The 26,013-nt window shown below is 35.9% G+C and overlaps 1 protein-coding gene and 1 non-coding gene across 2 annotated transcripts in view; both read left to right on the plus strand.

The window, feature by feature from the left end:
• Window positions 1–26,013, plus strand: part of LOC145664575 (uncharacterized) — a 195,473-nt gene that overhangs the window by 76,543 nt on the left and 92,917 nt on the right. The window lies entirely within an intron of this gene.
• On the plus strand, window positions 8,061–8,135 carry TRNAR-UCG (transfer RNA arginine (anticodon UCG)). Its single transcript has one exon. It is a non-coding gene; the product is annotated as a tRNA-Arg (tRNA).

Consider the following 26,013-nt stretch of genomic DNA (forward strand, 5'->3'; position numbering starts at 1 on the left):
ACCCACATAAAAAATAATTTTAAATTAGCGCTGACGATACTGCATAGAGAGAAAATGAGTGCTCTTATCAAAATGCCAAACGATGTACGAAAACCTTTAATGCCGTCATGATCAATGAAATAAATTGATCCCTCATTTTTATGATGAAATAAACTCCACTAATTTTCTTTCTGTGCAGTATTGTCAGCATTAATTTTTGATATATTTTATAAAATGAGTGTTAGTGGGTGGAACTGTCTTCGTGTGAACCTGGCCTCATCCACAATGGCATTAATTTTAAAACATATGCCAAAAGTCAGTGCCAATTAGTGGTGAAGATCTATGATGTTTAAAAAAAATTGTGCTGTTACACAAATGTCAAGAAACAAACAAAAGAAAGGAAAAACTGGAATAGTTTTCACGTAATAAATATCTTCTCAAATCACAATGTTGTGCTGTTTCAATTGGTGGGTTTTTTGATTGATTTGAAGTTTAGCAGACCTACAGCTTAACATAGGATCCAAACCAACTAGCTCCCATCGGTCTTCAAGAAGTGGATATGAAGAATGGAGAAAATGGACTGGATAAAACGAAGTCAAAAATATTTTTCCAATATGACTGGATTCCCACAAAATTTACTTCACCATTGAGACGCATTTTTTTTATTATTGATTAAAGTATTGTTTGAAAATAAATTATGTTTTGAGGGACGTGATAAAAGATGTGGTATAAGGAACACTAAGGAGGAAAGAATAATTAATGGGTAGTATTAAAATGAATAACATTAAGGGGAGGGGTTCTCTGAGGATGGTAGGGCAAACCTTGCACTACCTTACGGCTATTATTATCTATTTATTAAAATGCTACAATATCAATTAAAAGCGACTGAGCTCCAACCTATAACTTTGGCTTTCAAATCTTTCATTTACGGTTATGTGTGATTTCACGTTGGACAGAGACAAACATAACATTTTGAGTATGTGTACTTTAAATAAATTAGTTAAATACATCATTTTCATAAAGTTTATGTTTTAAAATTATTGTTCAAAGCCTTTGTATTTTAATAAGCCTTCTCTAAAATCAATGCACGTGAATTGAGCTGCCATCTTCCGAGTTCTTTTAAACTATATGTTGTGGACGTTTATATGTTTGTGGTCAATCCTTTCGACAATGAGATCTCGGAAACTACAGGCTCTAGAAAGATGACGTTTTCACTGATCGATTGCAAATTTCATGTAGATTGTCCAGTTCAAATTGAATATTTAAAAAACGTGGCCACTATTTCTTTATTACATTTTTACGGATACATTGGAAGTGTTGAAATTTAAAAAAAAAACCTAAAGCATCAGATCTTGCATCGTTTCGCCTAACCAATAATCTGACACTTTTATGGCAGATAAAAGATAAGCTTTATGCCCACCATTTTAGGCGAAATAAGGATACTCGTTTGGTCTAATCCTCGTTTTGCCTAAAATGGTGGACTATAAAAAATCGTGGAGATAAAACTGGAGGGAAATTTTTCGAAAAAAAAAATATTCCCCACTATGTGAAGAACTGAGAAATACAAATTTGTTTTCCCATAACTAATTTGTAATAGGACTATTTGCTTTCGGAAAAATGTTTCGACAATTGTACAGTTACTTTTCCGTTCCATTTTGAGAATATTAATATAGTGTATAGTGACTATATTTGAGATGAGAGAAACACAAAAAGTTACACCTGTTATTAATTTTGTTTAAAGGTGAGTGCTGTTCAAATGTAACTTTTAGTTTGCAGTTTGTTTCCAAATATCTGATATTGTCAAATGGTACTGCTAATCGCTACGTTAAAGGAAATATAGTTTGTGTGTTTCTTCTTATGTAGGTGAAAAAGTTATTTTATTGTAGGTTTTGCTGATCTTTCAGACGATTTCATTCCAGTTTCAACGCTTTTTTGAAACTGTTAATGCATTATAAGAGATCCGATTGTGATTCTATTGTAATTACAATTCGTATGAAATTTGTAATTATTTCGAGCTAGATCTGACAAAAGATCCCTAAATTTGCTCATAACTTAACAATGGACAACTGTGATCGCAATGAGTGATTTGTGAGAAATCGCTCCGCTGACAAATTGCTCTTTGGATAATTCCACAATTCAAACATCTCAATGTGTTACTAACAAAGAAAGAAGAAAAATATATTTCATTTCTTATTCTTACTTTTGAAATTACAACTTTTGAGTTGAATTTCCACTCGTTTCACATACTACCGGGAATGTCCATAGTCTCTGAGATCCACAATAAGATTGAAATCCGGGCTTCTCGGTGGTTGTTTCAGCAGGAAGAAATGGAATACTCCTACAAACAAATGTGGCCAACCGGGATCTGTTACGAGGGTGTTGTCCTGCTGGTACACTCCATTTCCACTCGTATGACAGAAATAAAGATATAGTTGACTCTGGTGATCTTCGTACTTCGATACAATACGGGTGAATAGTAGGTACCAAAGGTCCAAAACATTGCTTACAGAAAAACACACAATAAATCAACATGGTCTCCGTTATATTGTACAATTCCAACCTGACATGATTTCGTTGGGCTGGCACCAAATTATAGATCACTATCGGCGTGATGAGATTGAAATCGAGACTCATCGCACCAGGGTTTGCTGGTTTAAACCAACTGTTAAAAAAAAAAAAAAAAAAAAAAAAAAAAACTGGTTTAAACCAAAAAACGAAAAATGTTCGTAAAAGTGTAAGTGTTCGTAAAATCTTGATGAACACACATTTTGGTTTATCACGTTTCACTCCCGTAGATTATTCGTATTATATTCAGACCTAAATTTCCCATTCATTACTCAAAAACATTATACTGTACTACAAAAGAAACTTTTGTATTTTTTTATAAGTTTGTGAATGATTCTTTTGTGATTTTTTTTAATAGTTTGTTATTATTGTTATGCAATTTCAATCAAAGAAATTCTAAATATTGTTTCGTTTTAATAATGTTTACTATTGATAAAATACATCGAAATGCTGTAGTTTTTTGGGGAGAGGAGGGTTCATACAAATCCCACGAGAGGCATTTATTGAAATCAGAAGTATCTTTGGTGTTATTTATGTATAAATGGGTCAGAGCCAAAGTGGATTCAAATAATTCGTATCTTTTATTCACTTTTCTTACAGATATGCAAATTAAGTCTATTTCTTCTTCTTCTCGTTGTATTTCTATATCTTGAACTAATAAAAGTCGTAATGAACTAACCTGGACTTAATTAGTCCTTCTGTACTCTGCAATATTTTGAAATTGTCCATATGTAATTCTGTATATTGGTTTTACTTGTGCAACTGGTTATCTTTTTGTCCTTCTGAAATGACTCTTGACAGTTACATTAACAAGTACCTAAAGATCAGCACAACGTATTTTTACTGTAGATTTTCAAATTATGCAGAATTAGGATATAGGATTTAGATTTCTGGGCTTTCGGCATCTAAGGCCATTTAGCCCTTCACGTTTCTGAGGGATAACGTCCCTCGGCGAGCACACAATCCGGGGAAAGGGAAGGAAGACAGGATGGGGGAAGGAAGGAAGCGGCCTGGGACCTATAAGTTAGGTACCACCCCGGCATTTGCCTGGTGTGAATGAGGAAAACCCAGGAAAACCTCATTCAGGGTGGCTGGCCTGAAAAAGCGTTTTACACTTTTCCTACCGAGTGCCCCCACCGGGAATCGAACCCGGGACCGCTCGCACCGAAGTATGCAGATTCAATATTGAAATGTACCTATAACTTACGGCAGGAATAGAGTGATAATGTGAGACATGCAACCTGTTTATCGGAAACTGAATTCTCATTAAAAACGATTTCTCATTATTTCTTACGATTTTTAATATTTAGGAATCAATATTGAAACCGAAAGTTGTACTAGTTTTTACTTTAATAGAAGACTCAAGCTGAGATGAAATCTATTCTTAAGATTTGGAATCCATACCATAAATCGTTTGGATCGTTAGAGAACGTGTATATATATATATATATATATATATATATATATATATATATATATATATATATATATATATATATATATATATATATATATATATATATATATATACACGATATATGAGTAGGCCAATGGCAAAACCTGTTAAATTCACTTTTTTTTAAAAAAAAAATGAGATAGTGGTTGCTCTGAAAACCTTAGTTGGAAAACTGTTATTTCCAAATAGTATTCAGTAGAAAAAGCCATTTTAACTAGTTGAAAATTGAGATTGAAATATGTGCCAATTACCAAAACTTGTTAAATCCATCATGGCAACAGATGCAAAACCAGTTAAATCCCTCTTCCATATTCAGTTTCATAAACTGTTAAATTCCAAACCTGCAAATAACCTCATGAGAAAAGCAAAATCAAACCCGGTTAATTCCATATTTCAAACAATTTGAGGTTTCGTACTATATAGGATTAGTTTAGTAATCTGAATATTTATTCCAACTCTTCGTAAATCATTCGAAATTTTATTTGGCAGAATTTGAAGTTTGTGCTTTCATTATTTTTTTTTTATTTTTGGACTGAAAATTGAAAACAAAAAGAAAATGAAATCTTTAGTTTTACGTCCCACGGTTATGCCGGTTAGGCTAAAGGAGACGGTGATGATGTGAAATGAATAAAATGGTGGAATGAAGAAAATGGAAGGAAACGGGAGAACCCAGAGAAAACCCACGAGCACGGTGTTTGTCCATCACAAAGGCTCGAGCTGGGTTTGAACCAGGGACCCCAAGCACCGGAGGTGAACGCTCTACTACTGAGCCACCGCGCACCCTGGACTGAAAATGGAGACACTATACGTCTTAACCTAACTGTTCGTGAAACTTTTCTGTGCTTATTTGGTTTTCTTTAATAATTACTTGACAAATGCAAGCAAAATCGAAAGAAAACGATACTCTAAGCAGCGATGATCATAATTTTGTTATCAGACAACACCTAAATTGTCTAGAAAACGTACAAGACATATGAAAAACTGGAAATGAAATGTAGCCAAAAAGACAAGGTTAGTGGACTATCTATGGTTAAAAGTCGTTTGTTTCTTATTTAAGGATAACTCTATACTTTGAACAGAACATTGTTGGATTAGGTTCTTCTCTAAACAGTCACTTCAGCTTCAGCAGAACCTCTTTCTTAAAATGTCTTGTGTCAATTATCATTCAAAATTATAACATGCTTCTGGTACAGCCCACAGCAAAAAACCTGCAACATGAGCATGTAAGTTTATTGTGAAACTACGCCTAACAGAGCAGGAAATCAACATAACTTCTAAGTGGCACGAATCACGCCAGCAGAAACTTAGGTGTCCTCCCCTGCACACTTATTTTGAAGCAAAATACTTTGTCGTTTCACAATAAACTTCCATGCTCATGTTGCAGATTTTTTGCTGCGGACTGTACAACATGTTAAAAAAATTTGCCACTTATTTACCATTTCTGATTCTCTTTCTGCCACTGTTTTGCTCAAACTCAACATTTGCACATTTTGTTTTGCTATATTTCAAATCCATATATTGGGATAATTGACAAATTAATATTCACCCTATGTTAGTCCATAAAAGTTTACAAACTCTTCCAAAATATAGTCATTCCGTTTAGAAATGTATACGGATAGCTATAATTAACTCCGCTTGTAGTTACGAAGGGTTTGACGATTGAAAGCAGCTCAAAGCTCACGTTTTACAAACAGGGTTTTGAGGAATAGAAAACCGAGAAAATGGTGATGTACCAGAGGACGACGACGACATGGATTTCCATTTAGTAGATGATGATGATGGAGAGGAGGTTACATAATTCAATTCTTTGCACATTTGGATCAATTGCTTTCAATTTAGAACAAAATTAATGTAGCATTTATGTATCCATATTCATTTGTGCCAATCTTGTGCAATATATAGTTGATAATACATCCCCCCCCCCAATATTTTAGTAGGTATAATACTGATTTCTGACTCTGACTCCCTTTCTTTTTGATAGGTTTTGTATCTTGAGCCTCAACAAAAATGGCCGCTCGTCCAGATGCAAAAGCTGTTATTTCCATTTACATACGCAAAACCTGTTAAATCCAAACTATTTTCTTCAATAACGCAATTCACAGACTAGTGTGATTATACTGCTTTCGACAGACCAACACTCACATTATTCTTAATTTTTTAATGTTCTCTAGTTTCTAATGTTATTTTACAATTATGACGTGTTTAAACAGTTTTTCTCGATTTGTCACAAATTTTAAAATGTGAATTTAACGGGTTTTGCTATTCGCCTACTCATATATATTCGTATATATCCATGGTCCTAGTAAATACATAAAGGAGTTTTGGTAATCCTAACTCCTCGAAAATAGTTAATTTAATATTAATCTATATATTTTGCATTTCTTAATTCTTTATACACTAGGGAATTTTCTCTTATATAATTTCCCTCTAGTTGAATTTCCACGATTTTTTTGTTATTGTCCGCCATTTTAGGCGTAACAAGGATTAGGCCAAACGAGGATCCTTTTTTCGCCTAAAAGGGCAGACACAAATCTTATAATTTATCTGTCATAAAAGTGTCAGATAATTGGTTAGGCGAAACGAGGATTAGGCCAAACATGGCGACACGAAAGGATCACATCCTACGCATTATACATTCCAACACCACAATGTTGTATATAGGGGTTGTATGTCTCAGGCGTCTGTTTCATGGCCAAACAATAATGGAAAACGAAGGATAACCATTTCTCCAGTCTAAGATGAACCTTTATTTTTGGAGTGTTTTGCCCAATGAACACCATATATAACTGACATTATAATTAATTGTGTATGTAATGTATTTGCTTATTACATACTGTATCAAGAAGAAAGAAACCACTGGTCATACATGAATTAGAAACCTCAACCGGAAGTAGGCTCAAATCTTGCAAACGGTGCGAGATATTGAGAAAAAATAATCGAAAAAAGTCTCCCCTTTATGATACCCCTTGGCTTTTTTTAAATCAATACGTCTTTCACTTGTGTCTGTAAAGGGACATGTACATATGTTGTGAGGAATGAGAAGGAGATTTATGCTCATATGCGAATGATGCGCTGTGTAGAGAGCGAAGGTTCAGCTAGTCTATATATTAAAATGCTAGGTTTACATGTTTGTGGTCAATCCTTTCGACAATGAGATCTCGAAAACCACAAGTGATAGAAACGTGCCTTTTTTTCTGGTCGATTCCAAATTTTGTGTAGATTTGCCAGTTCTCATTCAAATTTTCAAAAAACTTACCTTTATTTTTCTATTTCACATTTTAGGCGTCGTTTTGACCCTATTGGTTTAATATTGCTACTAGGACCTTAAAGTTGATACCCTTGTGAAAAGCAACCAGTAGAGGAGTTACGTATAGCGGGTTGATGGACCTTTCAGGCGCTTTGCTTTTATCTGAATGACAAAATCTACTGCGAGCTGGCAACTTCGAAGGCTTGTGAACCCAAATGATGCATAATCGGATATAAAATTATAAGAAAAAATATTTGCATTTGGTATCATCTATTACTAATCCAAGTTTGCCACAAACTCATCTCACATTCTACGTATTAAAATACTAATTTATATGTTTGTCTATAGCAATTTACCCCCTTTGAGAGTCTTCGTGTCCTTTACTTGGGTTCGTAAAGGGACTTGCACAGATATAGTGAGAAGTGGGAAGGAGATTCATGGTCATATTTGAACTGTGCGCTGTGTAAATAGCATAGGTTCAACTAGTGAATTAATAAAAATGTTTAGATTTAAACATTCTATAACCCAGATTGGTAGAGCCTGAACTTTAGTTTTTCCTCATATAATCTACAAATTCTCTGCACGTATAGTCAAATTTCATAGTGGTTTATAATTCAGTTTTCATTAAGTCTAAATTGTTTCAGTTTCCATCACTAGGCCATTTATATGTTCATGTAAGAAAAAAGGCTTCTGTGTCAGTATTAGCTGGAATACTCATGTCAGAACAACACCAAAAATTTTGTTTATTTCCTGTATAATAAGTTTTCTTTTTTGCCTCTGTCAGTATAGATATTCTACTCATTTTCCCTCAGTGGCCCCGCGTAGCGTAGTCGCTAACGCTCTCGCCTTCGGTGCGAGCGGTCCCGGGTTCGATTCCCGGTGGGGTCACTCGGTCGAAAAAGTGTAACACGCTTTTTCAGGCCAGCCACCCTGAATGAGGTTTTCCTGGGTTTTCCTCATTCACACCAGGCAAATGCCGGGGTGGTACCTAACTTATAGGTCCCAGGCCGCCTCCTTCCCTCCCCAATCCTTTCTTCCTTCCCTTTCCCCGGATTGTGTGCTCGCCGAGGGACGTCATCCCTCAAATCGTGACGGGCTAAATGGCCTTAGATGCCGAAAGCCCAGAAATCTAAATCCTAAATCCTACTCATTTTCCCTCACAGTATTGTCATTAGTGGAAATGTTTGCATTGATATTTTTTTCTTACTGAACAAATTTCGTAATAAATACTGTATTATCTGCATTTATAAAGGCCGAAGTAGTCGCATTGGAATTGATAGTACAAGAACAATGATTTCAACATTGAAATGTACTTCGATGTGCAAAGTTTACGCAAAGAATTTCTCCGATCAAGATTGAACAAGGCCCCATTTAAAGTAAGCATTAAGGCTTCAGCTCAGCGCAGGCAATTGCTTACTTTAAATGGGAATTGTTCAACAGAAATTGATCCAAGGGAAAATGTGCCAAAGGATGTAAATATTTGGGTCACTTATACTCTACCCTGATCCCCAAGAATACTCTAACCTCTAAGAAGTCTAGTTGTCATTTTAGTGATTGCGTCAAACTAGTCCAGTTTCAAGTATAGTTGTAGCCAGATTTTTTTTTTTTTTTAACAAAAAAGAGGATCACAGTATTTCAACTGTGGAACACAATTTTCTCTTCCATCCAGGGCCGCCCACAGGGGGAATGTATGGCGCAAGCTGCGCCATTGAGAAAAATTTTGGGGGGGATTTTACTCTACTTTCGAACTAGCAATTTTACTGTCGGAATAGCATTAAAACACGATTTTGAGAAGCTAATTTTCAAAAATTTTCCGGGGTGAACCCCCGTACCCCCTGCTTCGATACTCGATGAATGAAGTACCGCGCAAGTAGCCGTATGAAAGGAAAGGTAGGTTCGTTTTAAGAGAGAACGGCCGCCCACAGGAGGGATTAATGGCGCAAGTTGTGCCATCGAGAAAAAAATTGGGGAAGAATTTTACTCTAATGTCGAAGAAGTAATTTTGCTGTCGTCAGAATAACATTGGAACACGATGCGATTTTTTTTTTTAATCTCGAGAATGAATCCCCCTACCCCCTGCTTAGAAACTCTATGAATGAAGTACCGCGCAAGTTGCTATATGAAAGAAAGGCGCCAAGTTCTGGTGAACAACAGTTACAAACACTCAAGGAATCACTTTCAAATTTAGATTTGAAGCTTGCCTATGTTGTCTGTTGAAAATTATAAAGTAGTTTGACATAATTGTGAGCTAGTGGTAACCACACAGACAACAGTCAAGTTTCAAATCTAAATTTGAAGTGAGCCAGTGAGTGTTTGTAACTGTTGTCTACCAGAACTTGGCGCCTATTTTTGTGATTTCAATTCTTTTTAAGGCCACTCGTACTTGGCTCTTTTACAGGAATGTTTTTTGTTGGACATCACTTCTTTTTGTAGGCTAATTTCGAGGATAACATTTTCTTTTGGTATCAAACTCAATAACTTGTAACTTGCGTCTTACTTTTCATGTACAAGGGAATTATATCAATATTTTGTAAAGAAAAAAATACTACTACTAATTGTAAAAAAAAAAAAAAAAAGTATACCTGTGCCATACACAGTGTGTAGAAGTTTTTATACCCTTCAATATCCTTATAGAACATATTTAGTATTGTACACTACCAAGACTACTAATAAAAGTAATGTCATTTTTATAATTACTACTGCCCCTACTACTACTACAAGCATTCTATAATACTACTACAGGAAATAAAAACAACAAAAATAACAATTACTAGTACTATAAAAACTACTGCTACACTGGGCAATTGTTTTTAGAGGACTTGAGTTTTGAGGAGGGAAGAGATTATTAGTTTTTTGGGGGAATGCGCCATCAGCTTTGGGGGGGATGGGCACCCCTGCTTCCATCTATTTTTCAATGACTTCAAGCGTAATAAAATATTTGTTATTCAAACTCACATTCAGTTTAGATTAAAGTGTATTATCATAGGCACGTTAAGTTTGCTAAAATTGGTTAGTTGTTATCAAATAAGATTCTAGCTTAACGTACTTGTGCATTACTTGGCTTTTAAATACTCCTCATAATTACATCCCTCTTTCATGACGAAAAATGTATTTTCTAAGAAAGAGGGAGAGAGAAGCATTACCTTATACATCGTGCGTGCATAAAACTGATAGCCATTGCATGTTTATATTTCGTGCATGTTCGTTCACCAAAATTGACGGCAATATGGAAATCCTTGGAGCAGTAATTACAGAACTAATTCTAATAAACCATTACTGGAATAACCATTTGATTTTCGCTAGCTTTTCCATTACTTTATAGGCAGTTACGTTGTTATACTTTTTATTCTTTACTATAACATTTTTTTTAATGTATGTGTGCTTAAGTGACGTACCACATATAATTCACGTTTCTCAACTAAGATTAGAACTACACATAAAGATATTTCCCGATGAGGCATCTTGGCAGATAAAAATATTTCCCGATAAGGCAACATTACAGGTAGTATGGAATGTTTTAAAATTTAAAGAGAAATAATTAAACTGTATTGTTATATCTAACGCACTTTTCCATATAATCATCATGCTCACCTCAACCATAGGTTGGTAGGCAGCACGACAATTTTAAAACTTTTCTCTCGCTTGGGAGATCTGTTTCATACTTTGATAAGGCTTCTTCTTCGTAACTGCATCTAGATATTCTATCCTTGGTTTCCTCTCCCTGGTTTTCCTTCTGCCTTTCCCTCTGTCAGCACAGTGATCCAATCGGAGTATCGAATAAGATGGCTAAGCATTCTGTTTCTTCTTTTTCCTATTATCTTCATGATCTGTTGTCCTTCATTAGCTTCCTTTAGTATGTCTTCATTCCTTTTCCTTTTGGTCCATGATACGCGCAGCATTCTGCGCCAACACCACATTTCAAATGCTTCCAGCTTGGATATTTCAGCTATATATATAATATGACCATATTTATAATTTATTTTCATACATCTGTTAATTTTCTTTATTTTATACAGAAAATTATATTAAGCACGAAGACTGAAGTTTTGTATACCATGAACATATATCGGTGAAGTTGTCGAGGGCCGGTAGACATTGCGTAAATATACTCATAGTAAATTAGTGATGGTCCATGTTTGCTAATTTAATTTCAGGCACGCTGATATGATAGATGAAAATCAAGGACCCCTGAAAGCAATTCCAATTGTTCGGGAAAATGATTAAATTTCCCCGAAATCTAAATACATCTTTTTACGAAGATTAGGCAAAACAGAAATTTCTGTTCTACCTAAGAATAAGATAAACCAGAAATGCGCAATAAAGTGCTGAAGGTTCATTAGGCAAAGCAGGCAGACACCTGTGTATTTGAAAATGACTCTAAAGTTCATTTCTTTTTTCCCTTTAGTCAATATTTTGACTAACACCTTTCGCTCATACAAGGTTTACTAGTTTCCATGGTCCACACCATTGGCACAAATTCCTTTCGTGCTAACTGTACGTTTGTGTTTTGATATACTTTTAGTGGATGTATAGCAGTTGCGCATGGTAGTATAATAAATAGTGTGTTTGGGTTTGCTTTATAATTATCACTTGGTAAATGATAAGAAGTGAAGAGGTGAGAAAAATGGATGGCAATGGAAACTCTCCATATTCGTATATCTTTTCATACTGCCACCGCCTTTGTATGGCAACACTGTTCCAATGCAGGAGATCTTGAATTAAACAGTACGATGCTGCTGACTATAGTGTATATTTTTATGGATTAGAGACGAACAAAGCTTTCCCTTCCTGTGGGTCGAATTCTGTGGTTCCACTGGATAAAAATAATTCCTAGTTTCCATATGGTTCTCCAATCTGAATTCTTCCTTTATGTGTATGTCCACGCCTTTCATATTCTTGATGCTGGAAAGAACGTTAACCTCCAGACTTGTCCAACCAATCAACCAACCTTTGACCAGTGGAGTGGCTGTGATGGATAGTAGATTTTTCTTCTATATTTAGTTAGCATCCCACGATTATGCCCCGAAATTAAGAGAGACAATGATGATGCTAATGAGTGAAATGGTGGAATGAAGAAAATGGGATAACTCGGAGATCTACGCACGCAGTATTTGTCCACCACAAAGCCCGCTTTGCGCGAGCTGGGATCGAACCAGGAACCCCGAGATGGATATCTCTATATAAAGAAGGGGAACGAACTAGGAAGAACAAGCATGAAGAATTTTTATGCACTCACAAAAATGTTCCATTTCTTTTCAATGTCATGCTAAATCGAATAGAATTTGTCTGATTTTATTCATCTCAATCTAGATCAATGAAGTCGTTCTGGTTTGATTTGTGTTGTTCAGAGTTCGTCTGGTTTTGTCAATCTATCAGTTGAATTCTTCTGAGCCGAGCCATCTTATTCTATTAGAGTAGAGTTTGTCTATAATTTCATCCACTCTGTTTTATTCCATGTGTTACTTTGAGTCTATGCGTCTAAAGTTAATTCCATTCCAATGAAGGATTCGTTCTTTTAAAATGAGTTATTTCTGAATATCCATCACTATTTGCCGCTTGCTTATTTTATCATATATATTCATTTGAATATATAATATCTTTTCGTGTGGTATTACGTATCATTGAAAGGTTTCACTAGTTATCATACGTATTCCTCCGAATTAAGGTTGAGCCTTACCAGATAAAGTAAAACTAATAAATCGGTTTAAAAATGTGTTAGAATTTTTCAAGTAGGGGTCTATTGCTGGTACTTCTGCCGTATAAGCATATGCCTTGATTGCTCATAAAATAAATTTTGTAGGATAATCTTGCAAATTGTGCAACAATAATCAAAAGTTTCATGTGGACTATATGTTGAAATTCCATAAGCATTTCCATAATTTTTGACTGTGGTTATACTGAGAATATAAATAATTAATATTCTTTCCACCTTGACTTTCAATTATAATTTCAGGAAAAGAGTTAATAGACTGACTGCAGGTAATAAGGCTCACGGAAAAAAGTTTTGAGCGGAAGACACATATTCGGCATCTTTAGTTTCTCACGTACTTCGATAATAAATAATGAACTTTCCATTTTTTTTTTATGCAAAGGGATCTATTAGCGTAGGTATTAATATTAAGAAGAAATTACGTAAACAACCTTCAATAAAGGTATACAGAAGTAAGATTATGGCCGTTGTACTGTATGGATGTTAGAATTTATTACTAACCTGCAGAGAAGAACAGAGTACTCTCCCCGTATTTGACAGGCCAATGTAGTCGTGGGATTCAGGCTGTGTGAAGGTTTCACATTTTCAAAACCTCGCAACATAGTCATGATATTATTGGTACAGGCGCCGGGTGCATTTGCCTTCAGATTTCTCAATGCATTTATTTGACAATAACTACTGGTCAGCAGGACGAATAAACACATGAAGTGTGTTACACAATGAAGCCATGCGTCGCCGAAAATCAGATGAGTAATATGACAGATTTAACGTAGTTGAGACAGTCGCTCGTATGAGTAATGTCTCGGCGTATCAGTTTTATATCTTTGGAAAGTCAAAACGAAGGTGGGAGGAGAATAGAAGCAGACTCTTAGGCAAGCAACTAAAAACAATCGTGGCTAGTAGTCTTCGCATAGTGCAATGGCAAGGCTTGTTTCTGCGAGGATGAACTTTCGGGGTTCTTAAGCTAAAGAGTTAATTAGTTAGCTGGAAGGAGAAAACACATTATCCTCTCCACAAAATGAAGAGGAACAGTTTCCTCCAGGGTGCGAATTACCGGGGGGGATGGAGGATTTTCCCCCTCAATCGCATTTTGTTTCCCCCCAAAGAAGCCATGTGAAGTATCCCCACCGGGGATGCTCGCTTTCCCCGCCAAACTATGCTCAGTATAACTCCAAATTTCTTCGGAATGATCGATGTAAACTATTCAGTTTTGGTCATTTCTACTTACCATCTAATTACCCACTATTTTCAAGTTGTTTAGTTGAACTATATTATTATGACTACGGTTGTTACTTGCAACTGTACCTTCGTACCCTTTAGTTCGTCATCGTTCGTGAATTTGAATGTACTAATTGCGTATAACAAAGCCACATATGGATTTATAAATGTTCTTAGCGGTTAGCCAAGAAGAAGTAAACAAATAGCTTCTTCCACCATACTTGGCGAAGTTCGGACATGTCATATTCATCCTCTACATTTGTATCGATTATCATCTTATTTTAATTTTTGTTATAACATGTTATTTCATTTCCCAGTATACTCTTTATTAGCACATGGTCTTCATTCCCTAGTAGTTTGTGTGTATGCAACTCAAAAGTTGCATTTAATTTGTGATAATTAGCATAGTAATCACTGCCTGTTACAGTTTACGGAAATGAACTTTTGAAACTGTACTCAAAGTCTGAGATATAGGCAGTGTTGCCAACAAGTTGATCCAAAAAGTCCCAAATAGGAGATGAAATGAATCCAATTTTGGGTGAAAAGTCGCTATAATTTTCGTGGAGTTTTGCCTCTTATATATATATATATATATATATATATATATATATATATATATATATATATATATATATATATATATATATATATATATATATATAAACTTTATGATCAATTTTGCTTCAACGAAAACAAAAATAAGTTTAGAAAAACGAACAATATTCAAGGTCTAGGAAAAATCTTACTTCACTTCTACTCACGCTTGTACAGATAATCTGTTTACTATCGTTAATGAAATATTTGTGCTTCTAAACGGAAGCTCTGTAAACTAAAGGACATTAAAAGCTGGAGTTGGTCCCCGTTAGAAGGTAAGAGATAACAGTAATCAAAGCGGGAATATAGAGATAAATGTTATGTACTTTCCCAGCTCGTCAACATCTGCACTGATTCAAATAAGCAAAAGGAAATAAACATATATCTGAACTGATTCGAGCTAATAGTACTTATTTTATGATGAGTTGTCCGCAGTACAAAAGTCACTAGATTTGTAAATAAGTCGCCAAATCGTCATTCCAAAATCACCAAAAAAGTCGCTAATCGGAAAAATTATTTTCTGTCGCTATCCTGGAATGCGAATCCCCTAGATTTAGCGACCTTTTCCCCAAATTGGCAACACTGGATATAGGTATTCTGTTGTAAGTATATGTTAACGTACACGCTGTGGATACGCTCCTAGTGAACAGACATGTTAGTGAAGGTGATTTTTAGGTGAATAAGCGAATAATTCAAGATTTGTTTCAGCATTTGTTAATACGACTGGTTCTCCGTGTCATTGTCCGTGTCTGTATAAGCATTTCAACTGGAGCGTTTTTTTTTTTTTTAAGTTAACCCTACATTTTTCCATCTTTCTTTTCGCTGTACAGTATGCTGTCCACGCTAATAATGTCTGAAAAGCTTTATTTGAATAACATAGCCCATAGTGAAACTCATCTTCAACTTAGCAGTAAAGTAATTGTAAGTGTTGACTTCCTGAGCCCCATCACTGAATCGATATTTGGAAGAAAAAAGTCGTGAAGAGCGCAGCTTTAGCCTGGAGTAGGAGCACAAGCTCGAAATTTGAATTGAGAGATTTTAAATATTTGGCCTTCGATTTGACCTTGATGTCAGAAATCGGGACCAGCAACAATCCATTTCTTGTTTGATAGGCTAATATCTAGATTTTCTTTTCTTTTTTTTTTTTTAAAGTATGCCCGGTTTAACTGATAATTTTAGTGGTTTTCATAATACTGTTTTTTTATTATTATTTTTGCTACCTGTATGTAATAACGCAAAGTGGAAGATTTCAATGAGTGGAAAAATTAACATATGCTTGTGATCAGCTATCGCTCGGGCCGAATTACTAATTAAATAAACCTTAAAGAGCTACGGGGACAAGAGTGAGTACAACATTTAAACACGTCCAGAAAGGTTTGGTGGGGTGTGTATATGTCAGACAATATATAGTTATTATCAGTTATTGTCGGTAGATTTATTAAATTAATAAATCTCTTTATGTATTACAAATGTCACACACACACACACACACACACACATATATATATATATATATATATATATATATATATATATATATATATATATATATATATATATATATATATGGAGGCTCATTTTGTAATTTGAACCTTCAGACTTTATGTCCTGTTGGCCTAATTTTATCCCCCCCAATATAGATTATCTAATTCGCACACTGGTTTCCTCTACCCAAATGTGGTGTTACAGTATAGAAATTATCATTTTAGTTAGTTACTTTCATTTCAACACATTGTTTTTCAAAAAAAAAAAAAAAAAAAAAAAAAAAGTGAAAGATGTAGTTTTTTTGTATTCTGTCGCTTTCTTGCAGTTGCGAAAATAGATTAAATATGAAGTAACGTAATGTACAGTGAACGAGCACCTGGAAGTTATAGCTAAATTACACAATTCAAGCATTCTTTAACATACTAAGAACACAAACATGCAGCTGATAAAACAAGAAATTCCTATTTTTATATTTAGTCTTTTGCATTGTAATTATATTTCTAGTCTTCTGCAATAAATAACTTGCACAATTTGTTCAACGAAATACATATACTGCATGAAAAATAATACCAAAAGTCTTTCGCTTTGTTTAGTTTTTATTTTAGTACAACCATCAATAAGTCCTATTGAAAGTAGAAATCGGCAGCAATTTTTGTTAGTATATTGAATACAATTGCCGTTCTACGACTTTAGTTGTTTAATTTGGTTTTCAAAATTATAACTGTAAATTTTCATGAATTCCTTTTTTTAAAGCTTATGATTGTATCCTTAAACAAATGGTTATAGATAATTCTGCGAGATATCCTTAGATATATCGCGCTTCTATCTGTATATAGTTTTTGTGGCTATATTTTTTATTTACTTTGCGGATGCCAGATAAAATTGCGGATGATGTTAACAGATTAAAATTTTCGTGTTCACTCTTTAAAGCACTATTAATTACTGACTTTTTGTATTAAAACGTGATGACTTTTATGGAACAAACAACCACCAGGTCAAAATTGTTTTTCATTGGATTTTTCTTTGTTTTCCTTACCTTTTAAAATTCTACCTAGAATTTTTCCTTGCTCCTCCTGAATAAATTTATTTTTATACGGTGATCCGATAAGAATTTCCCATGCTCTTGGATCCTTAGATCTTGAAAGTTTAGTAGATTTGGTTGTAGTCCTAAATGGCAGTAGAAACCTCGCAAATTTATATATCCTATTCAGAATTTCGTAAATACGCCTTCCCTACTGTATAAACAATACTTTTGTATCAGTAGTCAAGGATTGGCAAGCACACAATAGTAAAGTACGTGCTCTTAGGTGCATGCTATCTTTTCTTCTACCTCCACAATCAAAATTCTCAGCTGATACAGGAAAGTAGTTGATACGTAGGTAGATCTAGCACAGCCGTAAGAATACGATGACTAATAAGAACCGCTCTTTATAGAATTCAATATTACTCTCTTGCAATGACGTACTTTGTGTTAGTGCTTAAGTTACTCTCACGAAATGTTAGTTACTAGAAATCAGAAAAACATTTATTTACCAACAGAGTTATAGTAACTATACGAAAATCGAGACCACAATGTTCTATATTGTCGCTCTCCAAGATCTTCTAAACTTTTGTCGTGGTCAAAGTTGCCAAATCAGGGATCCAAGATACCACTACCAAGCTCGAAAATTTCTAGATATTTTAGTAGATATCTTTAAAACTAATAAAAAAAACATAAACAACCACTCTATAGATATATTAATAGGAACTTTTGAAGAATTAGTCTCAGGGACTCTATACAAAAGTCCAAACGTGTTGTTTTGAAGATATTTGTCTTGTATCGGGAAGTTCATTGACTGTCTACCCTCGCATCACACATATATTTGTTCTAGAGGTAGGAACACATTAGTTTTGATAGTCCACCCTTTCAAACCTTGTACTCTATTAAGTATTCAGGCTTTATAAAGGTAACCAAGAAAGTTCTATCGCTTATAAAGGTAACCAAGAAAGTTCTATCGCTTTTTCACCCACCACCTTCGAACATCGATATGTCACCTAAGACGTACTTGAGAGAGAAAAAATACTCTCCATCAACATCGATGACTTTCTGCCAACGTTCTAGAAGGCCATGGTTTCCATCGCTGTAGAACTTGGTGGGCCGTGAAGGGAAGAAAGTATCAAGTGCATTTTGCACCTCTACTAGGAATTTGAACTGGCGTCCTCTAAGGTGATTATCCAAGGAATGGAACAGGTGATAATCGGACGGTGCAATAACGTTTCCCATCCAACGCGTAGAATGATGTCCCAGGTCATCCTAGTCACGTGGGGCTTAGCGTTGTCCTGTAACAGGAGGACCCCTTTGCGATTCAGAACTGCTGACTCCAGAGTTTTGGGGTTTTTCTTGAACATGACTCAACTGCTGGCAGTACACAGTTGCATTGATGCTCTGACCAGATAGTAGCAGTTTCCGATGCAGCGAGCAGTCCAACAAACGTACAGGAGGACCTTCCTCTGATGCAGTGCTGGTTTCGGCTGTTTTGGAATAGGTTCATGCAAAGGTGTCCAAACTCATGAGGTCGGCGCTTACGAGTTCGGAACTCTCGCTCAGAGTGAGCGTGAGGTCAGACTGGTGATGTGGACATGAGGTCGAGTGAGCGTGAGGTCGAAATGAGTTCGTGAGCGTGAGGTTGAGTGAGGTTGGATCAAAGTAGACACCTGGTTCTTTCAATAGCAGGGAGAAGTATATTGTAATTCGAAAACACTGTAGATTTTTTGTTCTCTACACAAACTTTTTTTTTTCTATCTGAAGATAACACCTGTTGTGAAACGACCATAGGTAAGCAGGGAGTATCTTTGGTCCGCTACTTTTTTTTTTTTTTTTTAATCATCATTGGAAGCAAGTAGAAAATAATCATAGAATGTCTTGATGTTTTGTCAGGCACACTGAAGTTTCTGGCCTCGAAATTCGGTCAAGAATATTCATCATTTAGTATCATAAAATAACCGATTAAATTAAATTGTTTTGTATTTACCTACATTTCAAGGAACATTAAAAGTTGGTTACTGAATTCTCTATGTCTGTGTTTTTGTCCGTCTGTCTGTTATTTGTGATTTTTTTTTTCAATTTTGAACCCTGCATTCGATAAAGCATCAAAAACATCAGAGAAAGTGATTAAATTTTTCGCGTCACTATTACCGTTCCCGACATATTGGCCAAAAATGGCGGACTTCCAGAGATTTAAGGAGCCATATCTCGGGAACCGTAAGTCATAGAGAGATGATATTGGTGTTGATCAATATCTGAAAGGATGGTAAATAGTTTGGTACCATATAGTAATTGGTGGTGGCCACTGGTTTGGCCAATGGCCACCAATTAATGTCGGTACCAATATGTTTACCATCCTCTCAGGTATTGATTAACACCATCATCTTTCTATGGCTTACGGTTCATGTGATATTGGCCAAAAAATGGTCAATTTCTAGATATTTAAGGAGCCGTAGCGTGGGAACCGTAAGTTGTAGAGAGATGATGTTGATCAATACCTAAGAGGATGGTAAATATTTTGGTACCAAATATTAACTGGTGGCCATTTTCTAACTGGTCATTGGTTTTGCCAATGGCCAGTTGGATAGTGGCCATCGATTATTAGCGGTTCGAAAATGTTGAACATTCTATTAGGGATTGATTGACACCAATATCATCTCTCTATGACTTACCGTTCCCGTGATATCTCTCTATTATTGGCCAAAAGATAGTTCCGATTTCAGGAGATTTAAGGAGCCAAACCTCGGGAACCGTAAGTCACACAGAGATCATATTGGAGTTGATCAATATCTAAGAGAATGATGAACATTTTGGTAACAAATAGTAACCGGTGGCCACTGATTAACTGTCTATTGGCAAACTGGTCACCGTTCCCCAGATATTGGCCAAACTTTTCGAATTTCTAAATATTTAAGCAACAATATCTTGAACTGTAAGTCATAGAGAGATGATATTTTGTTAATTTTTGCGAGAAAGAGAAGGTGCGGATAAAAAAAAAATTACTTCTACATCTAGGAACAATGACAGTTCTCCTTCCAGCTTCATCTCTCCATTCTTTTTTAAAGTTCGTTCTGACAATGTTCTTGGAGCATTCTCAACTGGTTAAAGATACATCACCGCCAAAGCTGGTTTGAATATTTTCCTTTGTCCCTTTAACTATAGTTTTTTCTTGTGATTTCGCTTGCCATTGTTTAATAGGGATTTTGTAGGCTAAGTGTTTTATTTACTAATTTTTTAGAAGGGAGGGGAATCTTGAATCTTGGGCTACCAGTAAACCACATAAGAATTGCAGCTAGTGATGAGCAAATGCAAGACCAAGACCAAGACCCGGGTGGTCTTGGTCTTGGTCTTGGTCTTGCACATGCGGTCTTGGTCTTGGTCTTGCAGTGGAACCCTCGGTCTTGGTCTTGGTCTTGGTCTTGCACACCTAGTCTTGGTCTTGGTCTTGGTCTTGCACACCCAGTCTTGGTCTTGCTTGCAAGAGTCTTGCAAGTTTTGCTTTTAAGAAATCTATGATTTTCATAAGTAAATTTTACTCTGGATATAAGGGATAATAAACCCTACATTGCGTCAATAGTGAGGGAAATACAATGTATGTTTCTAAATGTTATATAGGGCCTATTTTACCTTCGTGTAAGTGTGATGATACTGTACAACATAGGCGATGACCTTTACTTTTTTTTTTTTTTTTTCAATGGGTGATCACGCTTCACTACTTATAAGATAAATCACAACATTTCGTAATATTTTTATATGTTTTAACAGATCCAATACTCCACTGGTTCCCAAACTGGGGAGGCTACCCCTGACAATGAGACGCATGAAAGAAAACCAAGAGGTTCACGGTTCACATATTACTTCAGTATGAAATCAAACTTGCGGTCACATGCGCTAAGATTTTGTCAATGTCATGAAAATGTTATTTCAATATTAATTTTATAAGTACACATTAAAAATTTCCAACGGATGCTTGAACCTCAGAGCCAAGGCCATACCCATGTAGTCGGCACCTATGGTGTACGGAATTGCCGATGTTCAATGCTACATTTCCCGTTAGTTTTGGAAGAAGAACACCATTAATATGTTTTTGAAATGAAATTAAATATCTACTTTAACGTCCGACGATTATAACACTGAGGCTAAGGGAAACAGTGATGATGAGAAATGGTGGAATGAAGAAAGTACGAGGAAACGGGAAAATCCACGCACAGGGTGTTTGTTCACCAAAAAAGCTCACATAGCGCAAGCTGCGATCGAACCAGGGCCCCATGTACCAGAGGCGAACGCTCTGCCACTGAGCTACTGTGTCTATAACATGCTCTAGTTTATTTTTGCTTATCCACTTCTTATGGACACAACTATTCTTCATATGATTTCCCAAAATCCAATCATGGGCCGTCGTGAATGATCAAATGATAACCAAAGTAAATCAGACACTGAAGTTATTATAGCTTGTAACAATTCATAGAATTATGCTGTCGGTCGTCTCGTGAACAACCGATTCAAAAAACGACATACTGTAGCTGTATGTTACAGGAGCAGATCGACTCACATGGATTGCATAAACTACTGGGAACACATTCACTCCGGCGGTATTTTTACTGGAGCCAAGAAGTTCACGTGAAAGATGTAATGATTTTTCCCTTTCCTTTTTACATTCTATAAAAAATTCAAGTAGTGTTGGTACTTGTGCAAGACTCTTGCGCAAGAGTCTTGATCTTGGTCTTGGTCTTGCAGGTATGGTCTTGGTCTTGGTCTTGGTCTTGCACCCCTTGGTCTTGGTCTTGGTCTTGCATCGGGATTCCTGGTCTTGGTCTTGGTCTTGGTCTTGGTCTTGCATGCAAGACTCTTGCAAAAACTGCAAGACCAAGACTCTTGCGCTCATCACTAATTGCAGCCCTCCCCCTCCCTCGGCCGAGGGAGCCCATGTCTCCAACTACTTGGGCGCAATTTCCCCCCGAATATACTATTCGCCCCCAAAACAGAGTGCTTTAATTCTTAGCGAGATTCCCCCTCCTCAATAAGTTTCCACACTGGTTTGCATGTCGAATACATTGCAGGCTACATCACTTAGTAGCCCTTGTCCATTCTTTCTAAACAGGATCAGTCTATACTGTATTTTCTTCCACCTTCCGTCATAATTTTATCCTTTCAAAACACAGAGAATACATTTAATCACCTTCACAGTTGCCGTTCTTAAAAGGAAAATTATAGTATAATTAAAAGTGCGATTCTGTCATTTTGAAAGAAAATATGCCCTTCCCCCCCAAATAAAAAGTCTAACAGGTGCAACCAACGCCCTAAAACCAGCATGTGGGGACCCCTGCCTACTCCAAATAGAAAATAGAATTTACGTATTTTCTGGGCGAGTATTTGAGAGACATTATTACATCTTGATAAGTATATAGAATTTCATATACACAGATTATTTACTTGGAAATAAAATTCATATAGTTAGCAAGTATTTTTTTGTATAAATATAACTAGGAAGAACAGCCATAAATAAATGTTTTGTATTACTAGGGTAAATGTGCCAGTTCTCGACCACTTAACTCATTTTCGTATAATCCTTTAATGGTTGTTCAGAGAGCGGAACAACTTAGGAGGATGCAACTAGCTCACGTGTGTTCCTAAAGCTATATTTCATCTATATTTTATCCAAAACGGAGATAACTTATACCATTTATGTAATATTAGTCGGACAAACACCGATGATTGATTTATTTTTAATGTTCGACCAGGACCGGATTTAAAGTTTTGCCTCCCCTAGACCCAAAAGCGTTTAGCGCTCCCCTTCCCCCGTCAATCAATAACAATACAAAATAATCATATAAAAAAACTTATTTAATAAATAGCTTCGTTTTTGTACAAATTTTAATGCATTTTCACTTTGTATCCTGTAAAGAAAGATTTGAATTGATACAAATTCATTTTTTTAAAAGTAAATTTACAGAGAATGATTAATTTGAGTTTTACAATACGAGCTAGTTCAATAAAGCAAGAAGTTCGTTTTGAATTTTCGACTATACGTAATAGTTTTCATATTGAAACTACCGAGAGTGTCTCTAAAATGACCAGAATAACTGTTCGGACTGTGGAAATTTATCTAGATAGATATTGGTAAGGTGGCAGATTTCGAGGGTCACATGCGAAAGAGAACTTAGGGAAGGGGGCGAAGCGCATCATACGGACCGGCCTCTATGAAACTGTCTACTGCAAGTATAAGGTTAAAATTTCACTTAACTTCGACCAATGATTCAAGCCATAGATTTGCAAAATCCATTATTTCTTGGAGAGCTTCATTTTTACTTATTATTATTATTATTATTATTATTATTATTATTATTATTATTATTATTATTATTATTATTATTGAACTTTGACTTTTTTGGGGGGGGCGGTGGCTCAGTAGTAAAGCGTACACCTCTAGTGCGTAGGGACCCGGGTTCGATCAAGTGGACTTTGTGGTAGACAAACATCGTGTGCGTGGGTTTTCTCGGGGTTCTCCCGTTTCCTCCCACTATTCCATCCATTATTTCATCATCACCGTCTCTTTTAGCCAAACCTTCGTAAACGTGGGACGTTAAACTCAAAGATTTCATTTAGAATGAAGGGTTACGAGAGATGACAACTATTCTTAGATGCCTAAACAGATTCCAAAACCTACTTCTCGCTAGTTCTTACCTTTTTTGCAATATGTATTGAATCCGCAAGTTTAAATATCGGCAATAAAAATTCCATTTGCAAGAAAAGCTTACTTTCTGAAATAAAAGTTGTTCTCTTCCTTACGGTTTAACTGTCGTATTCTGACAAGTTATCAACAACCATTTCTTAAGCTCCCAAATGTATTGGTAGTGCACTTGAAAGGAAGGGAAATAGTTCGTGCTACTCCTGTAATGTGAAAACTTTTCCCATTGTCTCTGTTCGCTGAAGAATTAACTCTACGCCATTGCGTATAATCCTCCTTCTATTTCCTCCCGATTATTTAAGGTTTCGCAGTGCAGTGAGAACTGCTAGCTAAATTGAAATATAAAGAATCAATAGCAACCTGCTGCAAACACATCAAACCGTTTTCTGCTTGAGAACAATCCTTCGCTGAATAGTCGTGTATTGAGAAGAGAAACTTAAAATCCTCTATCTAAGCCTTACACACGAACTTTTGCAAACTGGAGTTTGCTGCGTTTTTTAGTCAAGAGAGAGAGAAAGTGAGAAAAAAAAGTTTATTTTCTAACGGTGAAGTTGTATACTCTGTTCTACATAAGGAAAATATATTGGTCATCCTGTGTGAAGTACGTCAACTTGAGAATATTAATATAACTGAGATATGCTGTACAAAAGAGAGAGATTAATCTCGTTCTCGCCTGTGTTGAATGATAATTTATACGTTACAAATCTACAGGATGATCAAGAAGTCAAAATTCGTCTAGATACGATCTTTCATTCTCTTTTTGACTTTTGTTTTATGAAATTTAACATTTCTTTCCAACATAATTATGAAACGACCTATAGTTTACACTGAAGTCCTAACCATTTGTTCTCCGACCGAGAATTGTGTGAGCTAATGAATAATTTTGTTCTGTTCTTATTAGACGTCGAGGGTATGAAATAACATAGAAGTTATTATTTTTTCCTCCTATGAGGAATGGACATCTATTCGGTCTTGGCTACTTTGTCCATAGTTCGTTTAGAACTGGTTGAGTACTTTTAATGGAAAGCACTAAGGGATACATTGGATTAGGAATAAGGGACGTAGGGACATAAATATTAACTGCCATTACTCAGATTTTGACCGAGGCATTGTTGTAGGAGTGTTCGAGCTAGTGCTGTTAAATTCGAATAAGGGTTCTTCAAATATTCCCTGTTCGAATATTGGGACATTCGAATAACAGAAGAAAAATTATTTCAATAGTTATTATTCGAATAATGAATATCCGAATAATGTTAACAGGACTAGTTTGAATTTCCAAACAGTGGCGTAAATAACGGCCCCGCAACGTAAGGATTAGCCGTTAGGTGGCCCCCAAATCGTAAAAAGTAAATTGAGTTGAATAAGTTTTTAATAAAGTACGAGGGTGATTCTGAAAGTAATACCTCCAACGTGATACATTTGTGTTTGACAGATATCACCGATATAGGTATCACTGAAAAGGTTGCAATGTCAGCTACAAATGGTGGCACTATTTTCAATATAGTTCCCATTACGGCCAACACACTTGCACCAACATAAACCAAGGTTTTCATGCCGTCGGTGAAGTATTGTGATGGCTGCTGTCGACACTATTGCCGAACTGCTACTTCCACCTCCGCAGTAGCGTTGGCCTATAAGGGATCCTTAAATTTGGGGAAGAGCCAAAATTCGCAGTGCGCAAAATCCGGACTATAGGCAGAATGAGACAGAATATCAACATTTTGCCAGCATATGGAAGAACTTTGATTTGGGGGGGGGGATGGAGGAGAGGACGTGTGGCGGTACTCCATTGACTGACGCTTCGTTTCCGGGTCATAATGGTATATCCATAATTCGTCGCGATCGCAGGCAATAAATGTTGCTGGGCTCAAACCTTCCGCAGTCAGAAATTCAATGAAAGCCCGCTGTTTCAACGGACATCATCACTAGATTCCATGGGTTGCTCCATTAATCTAGAACGAGAAAAGATAGGAAAGTGAAATAGTGACATTCTATAGCTTAAACATCAGTGCATTAATGACAAACAGTTCAGAATGTTCGCAGCACT

This window comes from Thermobia domestica, chromosome 11, assembly GCF_964235325.1.
Source record: "Thermobia domestica chromosome 11, izTheDome1.hap1.1, whole genome shotgun sequence".
NCBI classification, from domain to species: domain Eukaryota; kingdom Metazoa; phylum Arthropoda; class Insecta; order Zygentoma; family Lepismatidae; genus Thermobia; species Thermobia domestica.